This window comes from Sciurus vulgaris (assembly GCF_902686455.1).
Source record: "Sciurus vulgaris genome assembly, chromosome: 4".
Classification (NCBI taxonomy): Eukaryota; Metazoa; Chordata; class Mammalia; order Rodentia; family Sciuridae; genus Sciurus; species Sciurus vulgaris.
Genome location: NC_136464.1, coordinates 48,440,440 through 48,455,335, shown reverse-complemented (window position 1 = coordinate 48,455,335; position 14,896 = coordinate 48,440,440). Strand labels below are relative to the sequence as shown.

General features: G+C 41.8%; 1 long non-coding RNA gene across 1 annotated transcript; it reads right to left on the bottom strand.

Annotated features, from left to right (window-relative positions):
* Positions 1-700: 700 nt before the first annotated feature.
* On the bottom strand, positions 701-14,431 carry LOC306658802. Its single transcript, XR_013763151.1, has 4 exons — positions 14,259-14,431; positions 6,585-6,668; positions 4,003-5,067; positions 701-779 (listed from the first exon to the last, which is right to left on the bottom strand). It is a non-coding gene; the product is annotated as an uncharacterized lncRNA (long non-coding RNA).
* Positions 14,432-14,896: the final 465 nt, after the last annotated feature.

Below are 14,896 nucleotides of genomic sequence, written 5' to 3'. Positions count from 1 at the left end.
GATGAAACTGTTAGTAATCCTAATTACATTGCAAAGTTCCTAGTGCCACATAATCCCAGAAGTGATATCTTGTCATATTTGAAGTTTCTGTCTATACTCAGGGGTGAGAGAGGCATTGTACAAAGGCAAGAGTCACAAAAGTCATCTTAGAATTCGGGCTACCACCACTCCATTATAATTAATTTTGTGTTCTTACCAGGTGCAACACACATGCCTGTAATCTCAGCAATTTGGGAGACTGAGGCAGGAGGATTGTACGTTTGAGGCCAACCTCAGAAACTTAGCAAGATCCTGTTTCAAAATAAAAATACAAAGGGCTGGGGAGAAGCTCTATGGCAGAGGACCCCTGAATTCAATCCCCTGTACTGAAAAAACAATTCTGCTCTTTGAATGACACTACAGATGATCCCCTACTTAAAATACTTGGGCTTTTTGATGATGGGAAAGCAATGCACACTCAGTAGAAGCTGCACTTCAATTTTGTTTTGTTTTGTTTTGTTTTGTTTTGGTGTTGGGAATCTAACCCACGACCTTGTGCTTGCAAGGCAAGCACTTTACTGACTGAGCTATATTCCCAGCCCCAAAACATTTAATTTTTAAAATTTATTTATTTATTTATTTTTTGTGGTGCTGGGGATCGAACCCAGGGTCTTGTGCTTGCAAGGCAAGCACTCTACTGACTGAGCAATCTCCCCAGCCCTCAATTTTGAATCTTGATCTTCTCCTGGGTTTGTTATCTGCTGGTATGATGCTGGGCACAGTCAATGAGGTACAGCTCCCTGTCACATGATCACAAGGAGAAATGACAACACTCTATGGTACCATGTGTTGCTGGCAATTCTTAGACACAGGTATTCAAAAAAATTACATGAGATATTCAACACATTATTATAAAGTAGGCTTTGTGTTAGATGATTTTGCCCAACTGGAGTCTAGGAAAGTACTCTGGGCACATTTAAGGTAGGCTAAGTTAAGCTGCTATGATATTCAGTAGGTTAGATGTATTAAATGCTTTTTTTTTTTTTTTTTTTCTTTTTGTACCAGGAATTGAATCCTGGGGTACTCAACCACTGAGCCACATCCCCAGCCCTATTTTGTATTTTATTTAGAGACAGGGTCTCACTGAGTTGCTTAGTACCTTGAAGTTGCTGAAGCTGGCTTTGAACTCACGATCCTGCCTCAGCCTCCCGAGCTGCTGGGATTATAGGCATGCACCACTGCACCTGGTCTAAATGCTTTTTTGACTCACAATGTTTTCTACCTAAGTTGGGGTTACATCCAAATTAGCCTGTCTGATGTAACCCCAACATATGTGGTGGAGCATCTGTGTAAGAAAGTGAAAAGGCAAGCTACAGATGGGGTGAAAAATTACAATATACACAAATGATGAAAGAATTGGATCTAGAATGCATTTCTAACTTCTTACATATTAGTGGAAAAACAGACAAAAGAAACAAACATTTTCAAAGAAGAAACAAAATATCAACAAGGGTCTGGACACTGTTTCCACATTGTGAATAATGAAGAGCTGAGCTGTTCATTGTTAATTGGGGAAGAGTAAATGTAAACTCAGTACAACACCATTCACCCCACTAAATGAGCAAAACTTTTAGAACGGTATCAAGTGTTTGTACTGAATAATAGAAATGTACACATTTTTATGTGAATCTAAATTGTTGTAACTTAGCTGATCAACAGATTGTGATATTTTATTTTATTCTGTTTTATTTTGTTTCATTTGGTTTTTGCAGTGTTGAGGATGGATCCCAGGGCCTCATGCCTGTGAAGCAAACACTCTACCACTGAGCCACTTCCCCAGCACAATTGCGGTGGTCCCTAAGGTTGAACATGCACATGCTCTACAAACAACAGCTCCACCCCCAGGGATACAGTAGACAAAAATGCATGCACAGGAATGTCCAAGGCAGGAGAAAAAGCTGGAAACACATTTGGGAAAATCCAAATGTCTATCAATAGTAGCATGGGTAAACAAATTATAGTCATGGAGTACTTCAAGGTAATGATATGGTGGTGTTTCCGAAAGTTGGTGGAGACCACACAGGTTTTATTTCATTCTTCCTTAAAGAAGTTTTCCTATTCCTTCCCCTGAGCAGTGATCAAAGGAGGATAGTTGCTTACAGATCTGGAACCCAATCCTCAGTTTCACTCATAAGGGGGCAAGAGAAGGAGATCCCTGTCAGGGTTTCCAGGGCCTTCTGTTGAAGCACTCCTCTTTGCTTAGGACTTCCTCTTCCTTCTCTCTCAGGGTCCTCTTGCCAGCATCCTCTTCATCTTCTAGGTCCTTCCCTTAGGATGCCTGGAGGTCCCCTCCACCCACCGGATTTAGAAAACTGATGTTCAGAGAAGTAAGAAGCTGACATTCAGAGAGATCAAAGAATGTGCTTAAGGCATGCAGTTATAAAGAGGCAGACCTGGCTCTTGGAATCTGTGCTCTCCTTATCAGCACCTTCCAGGGCTACTTCACTCTGTATTCACAGCACCCTTGAAGACAGTCCCTTGTAAACAGCAGATGCTCAGTCAAAGCCACTTCCTCCCTCCAGTCCCTTTCCTGGAGTTTAAACAAGAACTTTCCAAAGGATGACCTCATTAACGCCACAACGCAGCAGGTGACCAGCAGAGGACAGCATTTAGCTTTCCTCGTGCCCAGCTCTCAACCACGGCAATCTTAGAGGAAGCAAGTCGAGTTCGCTTTTTTGTCCTTCCAGTTCTGCTTGCAGGCTGAGCCTCCTGCGCCCACTGCCCCCATTGGAATCCTCATCCTCTTTCTTTGCTGAGAAACATCCTAACTGAATATCTGCAGACGCTCCAGTTTTGGACAAGGTGGGGAGGAGGTACATGGAAATTCAGTAAGTGACACTTTTTACCTCTAAAGAACCTTATGAAATGCCAGTTCTCAAAAGCCTGTAACATAGTGGACATGGACTGTCTCCCTTTCAGTTAGAATGACTCAGGCTCAGGGAGAGGGAGATGTGCTCAAGTTTGCAGAGCAAGATCAGATTTTCTGATTTTATTCCAATGAACTTTCTGCATTACCATGTTAGTTAGTTCTCAAAAGTAAAATCTAGCCTGAAGGCACTCTTAGCCTGTATGTGCAGCAAAGAGACCTGAATTTTTTTTTTTTTAATCCAAAATGTCGTCTTGAGGATGATAAAGGATAGCCTAGAACAGTGTTGAAGCTCTGAGGAGCAGATGGTATCATTTTAAAGGAGTAGGTGTGGGAAGAACTATGAGGTCAGAGAAGAGTTCCTGGAAAGATTAGAGCCCTCACCCTTAAAAACAGTCAAGATGTGTAAATGAAAAGGCACAGTGGTGGAAATTCCAGATCGGATGTGCAAATACATGGTCTGGGTCTTCCATTTTCTTTTATCTCCCCCTTGCTTCAACTGTGTCCACGACAGACATTATAATCAAGTAGAATTCTTTCCCCTTGAGCTCAGGACCTTCCCAGAATCCATTGCATCACAATGATTTGGGCATCCCTTACCAACCAATAGGAAGTGGTGTATGGGGAAAGCCTATCTGCTCTTCTCCCCCTACTCCGTTGTATCTGTATAGCCATCTGTATAGCTATGTGGAGTCCTTTACACACGACTTCCCTTGAACTACCAGGCGATAAATTCAGGAGTTAGGCACACTTCTAATTTTACAAAAACAAAAACAAAAAAACAAAACAAAACAAAAAAACAACTGAGGCTCAGAGGAGTTAAAAACTTCACAGTGGCCGAGCCAGGATTTGAACTCAAGTCCATGACTCCAAAGCCAAGGCTTAGATCTTCTGGATGGTTGGGATAAGCCCAGTAGAGGAGAATGCGTGGGGTGTAGGCCTTGTTTAGGCCTGAAGGTAGTTTTTTGGAGGTCTGTTCTTTCTCTTTTTCTTTGGTACTAGAGATTGAACATGGGGGCCCCTACTGTTAAGTTATATCTCCAGCCCTTTTTATTTTTTATTTTGAGACAGGATCTTGCTAAGTTACTGATACTGACCCTAAACTTGAGATCCTCTTGCCTCAGCCTCCTGAGTCACTGGACTTACAGGTGTGTTTCACAATGTCCAGCTTTAGACCTGAAGGTAGTAATGAGGCTAACCATGCTGTAGTGCAGACCAAACCTAGAGAACAGAGGACATTAAAATTGCTTTTGTTTGCTCAGTTATTCCTTTAGTGAGTGTCAGAGATGCCAGGAGCATAGTGGTTAACCAGAGAGACAAGATCCACCCCCAGTCGTGGGAGATTAACAAACATGCAGGACAACCATATTAAGTGTGGGATGATGTTATGGGGTAAGGGGGAAATGGAGACGGGGAGGAGCTGAGAGAGTCACACAGGGCTACGTGGGAACTCAAGCCTGGGAGATAAGCGATAACCAAGGGCTCTGAGCTTCCTGGAGTGACTGATGCGAACAGGGATAAAGGGTCTGATGACATGGGTCCTGATGTCCTCAAGACAGACAGTGATGGAGAGGTGTGAGTGGAGCGGAGGAAAGCAGCCTCCTTGCCAGGATATGCGGAGCTCCCGGGACCGGCCTCACTCTTCCAAAGATGATGTACCAGGGGAGGGCAGGATCAGTCAAAACACACCCAGCTCCTGGGCCCCCTTCCTCGCTGGCAGCTGTGGGGTGGAGGTAGAGTCTCACTCGTGCATCGCACACGTGTCTTGCACCTCATGGAATCAGCGGCATTTTGCAGGGATCTCTGACTACTGCCAGCATCCAGCCCCATAGAGAGGACCGGGGAGGGACGAGTTGGTTTTCAGCATCTGAGAACTGACTTCCTGCAGGGCCACCAGCAGGTGCTTATGGTGCAAAACACAGTGGAAACATGGAGGCTGGTATTTACCTCCATCAACAAGGAGCTCAAGCTTTGCCTAGTTGGGAGGGCAAAATGATGGCCTGTGAGTCTGTGTAATGACCCAGGAACCCTGTTCATAGTGTAATGCCTATGTTAGGAGAAATAAAAAAAAAAAAAAAAAAAAAAAAAAAGAAAGAAAGAAAGAAAAAAGGCCTAACCCTGCTGGAGAGTCTTCAGGGGCTCCCCCGGGGCGCAAGAGTAATCTGGAAGGGAATGGAAGAGGAGGAAGAAATGTCACCCTGTATAACTGGAACAGAGTTCAGAATTCTCATAGCTATTTTGTGTTACAACACACCTCCCCCTAGAGTTCCAGAGCTTTCTGGAGCCTTCTAGAGGCTGCCCAGTACCGGAGAGGCCTTCCTTAGATAACTGTTCTCCAGGCATTCTTCACCTAGAGTCTCCAAAGGCCCTAGGAGTAGGATCTACCAGAGTAGGGTGGATAATTATAGGTAAGTGCACATGCCTGATTATGTGGATCCACACAGCTGTCTTCAAGTGCCCCCAAGGTGTCTATGCTAGTAATTAAATTCTTCCTTCTCCGCTCCAAATTCATTCACTGTATTAGTTTTCCATTGCTATAGGGAGATATCTGTGGCAATCAGCTTATAAAAGAAAATGTTTATTTAGCTAACAGTTTTTGGAAGTTCCAGTCCATGATCAAGTGGCCCCACTGCCTTCTTTGGGCCTCTGGTGAGGCAGCACATCATGGCAGGAGGGTTATGATGGAACAAACGCTCACCTATGATCCAGGACTCAAAAGAGGGGAAGAAGAAGAGACTGGGGTCCCACAACCCCCTTTAAGGGCATGCCCTCCAAGACTTAAAGACTTCCTATAAGGCCCTACCTCCTTGAGGTGCCACCACTTTCCAGTAGCCCATCCTGGAGACCAAGCCTTTAACACATGGGCCTTTGGAGGATGCTTATCCTGTAGCACCATCAATACCTGCTCTGCAATCATGAGCAGAATTCCCATGTGCTTCTCTCCTTGCAAGTGAACCCAGTATGGAACTCTCAAATAGAAGGTGCTGTGAGAACAGCTTGAGATGAGGGGCTTCTCTTGCTGGTTTTGGTGGGTGGTAGGAGAATATTCAGTGATTCTCCTGGGCCTTCCCAGCCTGGCCTGGTCATCACCTCCTTAGGATCCTCCCAGCACAGCCCCTGCATGCTTCATACTTCCTGTCCTTGCTGAAGGCCCAACTCTTTCCACGTACTCAGACACCCACCCTCTGCTTATGGCTCATATGTGCCCTCAAAGTTTGTTTTCTGCTTGCCCCATTATTTCAGACCAGCTCTGGTCTAAGCATTTCACCAAATTTCTCAGCCACCAAGGAGGCTCCAAAAACATCTGATCCCCTTGGGAGGGGGGGCCCCTTGCAAGATTGTCCTTCCTGGGGTACCCCTCCTAAGTTGTAGGGAGAGTAGCCCTACTGGGTTCTCTTTATAGCACATTTACTATTTAATCATAGTGTAATGATGTCTTTATTAAACTTCCATTGTATAACTAATTACCATGTGGTTTCTGTCTCTTGTTTGGACCTGAACTGATAAAGCACTCATTGCCCTCAAATATTAAGATTTCTGCATATCTAGTTCCAAAACAAATATCAGACCCAAACAAAAATATAAAAACTCTCAGTTCATTGCCTCGTGCCTAGAAAATGAGAACTCTAAGTAGCTATGTTACTACCACAAGTTGTAGATGGAGATCAGTTTTTTCTACCACAAAGTGTTGGTCGACTTGGAGATCAGCCCTCAGCCTTTCCTCTGGCTTGTGTAACTTAAGTTCTCTTATCTCTTGCTGTAGCTGCAAAATAACAAATAGAGCCGTCATTTGTGGGACACGCTCTTCAGATCAAGCAGTGTGGCATGAGTACGAAGCGTTCTATGAACCCCATTTTGCACATGAAAACAAAAGTTGAGGACTAAGGAAGTTAGAAATTTTCCCATTTTCACAGCTGACCCCCCCGAAGGGCGAGAAGCCAAGTAATTCAATTTTGAGGACCAGATCCTCTCTCTGTCTTTCTCTCTTTGGAGATTCTGGGGATGGAACCCGGGCTTCACACTGCTTGGCAGGTACTCCACCCCTGAGCTACATCCCCAGTCCTCAAAGACCAAACTCTGAACCACTGTGATGTTTGTTCATAACAAACATCTCTTGCTGCGTCAAGCTCTGTGTTAAATGACTCATAGTAGTTACATAATGTGTTTCCCATAACAACCATGTTTGGCAAGCAGTGTTTTTTTGTTCCTATTTTACAGAGAAGAGACTGAATGCTTTACCCAAGGCTACTCAGCTAATGAGTGGTGAAGCCAGGATTTGAAAATTGGCCCTCTGACTCCAGAGTCTATACTTTTAATGTCTCCAGTGTCCTGCTTCCCTGGTTCACATAACATAAGAGAACTCTGGAGTGGGAAGTATAGAGACCTGGGGACCATAGGGAAACAATGGAAAGCATATGACATTTGACTTACCAATAGTTCCTGCTGTTTCCACTGATACCATCCATGTATAATTAATAAAGATAGAAAGCTGGTGAGGGAGAAGGGCATAAGACAAGATGGGCCATGTCATTACCCTACACTTCTGTGTTAGTCCATTTTCTGTTACTATAATGAAATGCAGAGGCTGGGTGCTTTATAAAGAGAAGAGGTTTATTTAGCTTACAGTTTGGGAGGTGGAAATTCCAAACAGTGTGGCTCTGGCTCTGGTTGAAGAATACATGTCGAGGGATTGCATAGAATACATAGTTTATGAGTACTTATCTATAAATAGCATTTCTCTGTTACAGAGCTTTTAAAAAGCAAAGTGAGGCTCTGAGGCTGAGATTTTACTTGGAATGCTGGTGCTTTCCATTGCCAATGAAGAGATATGAGCCATCTGCCTTTTTAATAAACTGAGCGGAGGCTTCTATTAGATCCTCTTATGGAAACTCAAGTCCCAGCAAGAACATTTTCCTGAAGAGAAGGCTGAGTCACATGCCCTCTGAACGTGTCAAGGGTGCCCCTGCAGGCAGAGCCCAGATTCTTTTCAGGAGGAACTTTGAGACTTTTTTAGCAATGCAATGAATGGGTGATCAAAGACCCACAGTTCCACACTAGAAGGTGCAATGGCAATAGAAATTAGCCTGGGAAAAGAGCTGCTGTGTAACCATCTAGCCTTTTTATATCCCCTGCCCAAGAAATCTGCAACATGTCTAATTTTGAGCAACAAGCCTGCTAGTTAAACTAGTTGTGAAATGTCCATGCAAAGTAACTCACAAAGTGATGTATTTACAGTTTATAACTGTTTGCTCTAAATTCCCCTTAAGTTGGGGGAAGCTCAGTGGTAGAGTGCATGCTTAGTATGTGTGAGGCCCAGGGTTCAACCTCCAGCACACACACACATATATTTTAGATCTAGAATTGATAGCCCCTATTTCCAGAGGCTGTTAGACAGCAGTGTTTGTTGTCCATTAGGACCACTCCTGGTTCATGATATAGAAACCAGGTGATTTTCATCCAAGAAGAGGCGTAGCCTTCTGTTCTCCTCTGTATGGCAAGGTGCCGGGCTATACCATTTCTAGGGTTCTTCACAGTACAGACCCCAACCCTTGGAACTGATTGACAGGTGGTCTGTGCAATGCCTAATGGAGTGGGAAAGCACATTTGTAGTTCCCCTCTGAATGTGGAGTGCCCTGATGTGTTCCCACTTTTATAGTACATATTGTAGAATATAAATACAAGAATATATAGAATATCTTTAATTAGTATATATCTATACATTATATAATCACACACATAATTATATAACATATTATATATAATACATGTGACATATTACATGTATAATATTATATATATGTATGTACATATACACACACACACAGTCTTCTTGGCCAGTGCTGGCTGCAGTGTTAAATCTGGGCTGGGGAGATAGCTCAGTTGGTAGAGTGCTTGCCTTGCAAGCACAAGGCCCTGGGTTCAATCCGCAGCACCCCAAAAGAAAAAGAAAAAGAAAAAAAAAATCTGTTCCTGTATGCTTTCAGTCTCTTATAACTTCCTCAGGGTTTCTGATTCTCTGAACATACCCTGTAATCCATTTGAAAACACTATTTTTTCCTTCCCCATCATTTTTGGAGTTTGAGGCAGGGAAGAGATATGATAGCATATGTTCAGTCCATTATCATGAAAAAGGAAGTTAGAAAGTTTCTAGAAGAGATGAAAATTAGGCAGAATCTTGGGCCATGAGTCAGTGCAGCCAAAATGAAAAGAGGAGAGAAAACCCACCGCAGAGGGGGAGATACAAGAGCAAAGTGTGGAGACAGGACATGGTCCAGAAGGGAGGAAATAGGTCCAGAAGGAAGGGAATACGAGCAATTTGACATTTGGTGAGAGGCATAGGTGTATGCTGCAGAGAGGGAGATAGGACAAGAACAGTCATGTGTCATGCTCAGGGGCTGAACTTTATCCTGTAGAGTCCACAGTGGTTTTAAGAAAGTGACCATGTTAGATATGCATCTTGTCTATCCTGGGTGATAGACTTGAGGGGAGTGAGCTTGGAGCCTGGAAGATCAATTAGAAAGTTCCTACAGAGGTCCCAGTTACATACCACAAGGGCCAAAGGACTAGGACAGTAATGCGTTAGGGATGGAGAAGAGGGGTTAGATTCAACAAATACATAGGAAGTAAATCTGTAGACTAGGAGGACGTTCTAATGTTGTTTTCTGTAGATAGAATAGAAAGAGTCTGCAGTCTTCTTCCAGGATGGTCATATGTTTTTATATAACAAGTTTTTATAAAAAGTTATCTACGTTAACCGCAAATGACGAATATAATTGGTAACAATCTGAATTTTTGTGACTACTGACAAAATCAGAAATATTCCTATTCAGCCTCATGTATAAGCTGCAAGATTAGAGGATATTTTAAGTTTTCCTGTGCAGTGTCTCATCTTAATCTTTCTTGAATAGACACAAGTATTATCCAATTTGTCATGGATGTTCTTATTGTAAAGGTGGATTAAATTTTATGTTATCCCTGTAGATGTACCTCAAATCAAGTTATCATAAAATTTAATCTTTTCTTAATGTGTGTATCTAGCACTTGCAGACCTCATCAGAATAAAAGATGTCAGATAAGGTAAGATGCAACCAGATATGGCAAGATGCATAGAACAGGGCTGGGGTTGTAGCTCAGTGGTAGAGCACTTGCCTGGTATGTGTGAGGCCCTGGGTTCAATCCTCAGCACCACATATAAATAAAAAAATAAAAAAAAATAAATAAATAAAATAAAGGTCCATTGAGAACTAAAAAAAAAAAAATATTTAAAAAGATGCATAGAACATTCCACTTTCATGCAAGCATACTTCTATTTGCAGCATTTGTACATTTTATGACCTGCTATGTAAGAGTTCTCATAAAGTATATTCCCTAAAACATACACAAAAAAGATTCATTTATATACTTTGTGTTAAATTTGCATGTTGCTTTATTGAATATATTTCCTATAGGAGAGAACTTCTATTTTAAATAGGCATGGATGAGAATAGAGTTACATGCTTAAAATTGTACATATATGGTTGAATGAGTTTTCCATAGACCAATTTCTGCTCCATACATGTCAAGTCTTGTATTTCCTCCACTGTTGACTTATTTCTGAAGACAGGTGCTTTAGAACACATCATTACTGAGATGCTGACTGTGGCTCTGCTGACTAAATTAGAACAGAGTCACACAATGAAGTGACTGCAAACTACATCACCATGTCCCACTCCTAGCCAGATCCCCAAAATGACTGTGGCTACTCCAACACCTGGGGCATAAGGAGAAATGAGATGAAGAGGAATCAAAGAGGAAAGACTCAGTCATCTTGACTCTTCGAGTATATGATAACTTACTTTTGTAAATTCTACAAAAACATATGGCACGGTAAAACATTATTGAGCCACCTTGTAAGGAATCTGTGCAAGGGAGGGGATTTGCAGCTTCCCGATGAATCTTTATTGACAGGTCTTGAAAAGTGATTCCAGCAGAGGGGAATCCAATTGCTATCAGACGCTTGGCCTGAATGGGTTGGCTGAAGTGGTACCCCACCAAGATCCAGAACCCAGGAGGAAAAGTGGGTCTGGGGTGAAAGATGGTTAGTTCATTTTTTTTGACATGATAAATTTGAGTATTTTGAATAATGGTACCTAGTAGATGCCTACATTTGTAATTCTAGTCTCACCTTCCTGTTAAAACAAAGAAAATCCAAACAGTCCAAACAGAATATAGGAAAAGATTAAAAAAAAGAAAGAGAATGGGAAAGTACATTTCACATGTTATTTAAGACACTAAACTATCAGTATGACCCATTTGCTGATCCATTAGGGCCTTGGAAAAGGTCCTAAAAGACCTTCCTTTGATTGAGAATTGTCCTTTTTATTGCCAGATCAGGGGAAGGTCATGGGGGCAGGCATTGTGGGGATCAGAGCTATAGCTATGTATCGAACCCAACTTCAATTTGTAACAATTTATAGAGTTATACTACTGTGTTCTAGAGGAATATAAGTCCGGGGGATATGGAGATACCTACATCTATATCTATATCTATATCTATATCTATATATCACAAAGAGGGCAGAAAGAAGTCCAAATATCTTGGTGATCATTATCAGTAGAAACAGGTTAAATGCACCGGTTAAAAGTAGATACTCAGATGACACTTCAAAATCTTATAAGAAATGTCATTTCCAAAAGACAAACCTAAACAGTAAAAACAGAAGTAAAAAACAAAAAGAAAGAGAAATGGGAAATATATACTAGACAAATACTAACTTAGGATGTCAATATTAATAGAAAAAATAATAAAATGGGGTAAGTCTTGAAAGAATAAAACACACCCTTGCATGAGCCTAATAATTTGCTCTCAAAATTAAAGCAAAATCAGACCAAATTATAAGCAGAAATCGACAAACTACAGTAAAAGTGGGAAATGTTAAACTATTCTTCCAGAAATAAATAATTGATAGTTTGAATAAGGGGGAAAAGGAAGTGTTGAGGGGAGATCTAAATAACCTGGTTAGTAAGTCAGATGAGAAATAAAGAACATTGCACATAAAAAGGATTAAGCCACATTCATAAAAACTGGGTCAGCTCCTCACCCAAAAAAGTTCTGCATATTAGGCCACAAAGGAAATTCCAACAATTATATATAAAAAAGCACATTTTCTCATCTTTCAGCATTGAAGTGAGAAGTCAATGACAACATGATTACTTTTTTAAACAAAGCTGTAAGTTTGAAAACAGAAAGTTAAAAACATACTTCTAAATAATCCATGAATTAAGGATAAAGTCCTAATGAAAACCCCAAGCATTTATAACTGAGAGGTAATAAAAGCATGGCATATTAAAATTTGTGATGTGCAGCTAAAGTAGGATTTACAGGAAGATTTACAGTGATAGAAATTTACTAGAAAACAGGAATTTGAAAATGCATGATCCTGGGAATGGGGTCATAGTGCAGTGGTACAGCACTTGCCTAACATTTGTGAGGCACCTGGGTTTGATTCACAGCACCCAATAGAAATAAATGAATAAATAAATAAATAAATAAATGTTCATTGACAACTAAAAAAAAATAATAATAATAATGAAAGAAAGAAAATGCATGATCCTAACATTCAACTCTAGAAGCCAGGACACCAGAGTAAACCCAGAGAAGGAAGACAACTACAAGGATAAAAGTAGAAATTAAAGCAATGTACAACTTTAAAAAGACTTAACATGAAAATTAAAAGCTGTTTCTTTGCTAAGCCTGGTGATAGCAATCAGAAGCTTTTGGGATCCCATCCTCTCACCAACATCCAGGAATTCTCCTAGCAAACTTCTATTATGTGTGGCATTAATGATTTGTTTCCCCATTAGATTAGGAACTATGTTAAAAATATAGGAATTTCTTTTATCCTTATATATACGGCATCAACCACAGGGACGGTTATGTAGGCTGTACTTAAATGTTGTCTGTTGAATGAATCAATGTAAGAATGATTATGATAATACTGTACCACTCAGAGTTCAACAGCATGTGACGTTTATCTTATTTGCTTCTTTATTTTGGTACTGGTGATTGAAAGGGGTGGGGATGTGAGGGGGTGGAGGAGCTTTACCACTGAGTAACACAACCAGTCCTTTTTATTTCTTATTTTGAGATAGGGTCTGGCTACCTTGCTAAGGTTGACCTTGAACTTGTGATTCTCCTGCCTCAGTCTGCCAAGTCCCTGGGATCACAGGTGTGTGCCATGCCTCCGGCACCTTTTTGTTTATTTTTATTTTATTTCTTTTACAAGACATTTACTTTCCCTTTCCTCATTTGATGTTTATATCAGCCCTAAGCAGCAATGAAGTCAGGGTTAATTTTGTAGATTTTTATAGATCATTTCGAAGATTTTATAGATGAGAAAGCCAGAGGCTTGGAGGATGTAATGCTTGTAATGTCAGAATCAAAACTGGAACTCAGGCTTTGGGAAACTAAGTTTTGCATTGCTCACAGATGTTCCCTGTGCAGGTGCCCTAGCACTGAGCCTGCCCACCCACCTGCAGAACCAGGTCCTAGGCCAGGGCCCTCTGCAGCACCTCCTCAGCCCCTGGCATCTTGCTGGCCCGTCAGGGCTTAAACACATGTTTGTTGAGACTATATGGTTGAAAATTATGAAAAGGATTGCTATTCACCCTCCCGGCCTTGAAGAGTTCTGAGAGACAGAAAAGTGTGTAGTAGGGATAGAAGGAATCCACCCTTAAGGATTGTTTATTTTTAAACAAAGAAACACTTGCTCAGTCATGGATGAAAGAGTTTGTCTAGGGAGAAAATAAGCGCGCCTCTGCTGCCGCCCGCGGACGTTCGAGCATTGGTCACCCGGCCCCCTGCCGGTACAAATCTCCCTGGCCCTTTGAGATCGCCAGGTGACAGGGGTTCCCGAGAACTGGAAAGGCGTGCTGGCTTCTTTGCGGGTTTCGCACTGATGCCCCGAGTTTGCAGTTTCCAGCGACATATCGGGTGCCTGGACAAGGATAATAAGCGACCCTGGGGGAGTTTTTCCTGTTCCCTTTGACCCTCTCTGTTCCTGGAGGCGTTTTCTCTGGGCTGCTCCGGAATCTTTAGCCTGAATTTCACCTCTCACCCGCCTATTCAGGTCCAAAAAAATGTTGTCCAGCGAGGGGTGTGTGTGTGTGCGTGTGTGTGTGTGTGTGTGTGTTGGACAGACCGCAGAGACTGACTGGGCCCCCAGGGCCCGTTGTGGGGCTGCGGCCAGGCTCCTGGAAGGTAAGCTCCCGCACAGCGCACTAGCACCCGCGCCCCTGCCTGCTCAAGGCACTCCCGCCCCCGCGCCCTGCAAGGCAGAGGCCAGCGCCTAGCTCCTGCCCTGTCCTCGCCTACCGCTCTCCTTGGTCCTTCTTGCTCCTGTTCTATGCGCTCTTGAAATGCAAAGAGGATCAGCAGCTTGTTTGCATCAGTCAAAAATATGCAAAACATAAATGTGCTTCAGTAAGGAGCTAGATAATAAAGAATGATGACGCACACTATGCTATCCTTAGAAAGAACCCGGTAGATCCAGGTGCGCCTGCCTGGAAAGACCCTCTAAGATAAAGTAACAATAGACTACTATTGCAATTATTGCAACACCGTTTTGTAAACAATAGAGTTATGTACGTTTGCAGACGTACACTCAGTGTTAGGGAGAGAGATCTGGAAGGACGCAAGAAAAAATATGCTGGGGGAGACAAAAAATGTTTTTTTTTTTTTAATATTTTATAATCACCATATATTCACATATCACGTGAGTGACCTTTTAATAAATAACTTTATTTTTAGAACAACTTTAAATTTATAGAAAAATTGGGACTATAGGGAGTTCTCATAAGCCAGGATCTCTCCCATTATTAATATTTTATATATTAGTGTGGTGCTTTTGCTACAATGTATGAACTAATATTGATGCATTATTATTACTTAAAATCCACACTTTATTCAGACGTCTTTAGCTTTTCCCTAATGTTCTTTTTCCAGGATCCCAT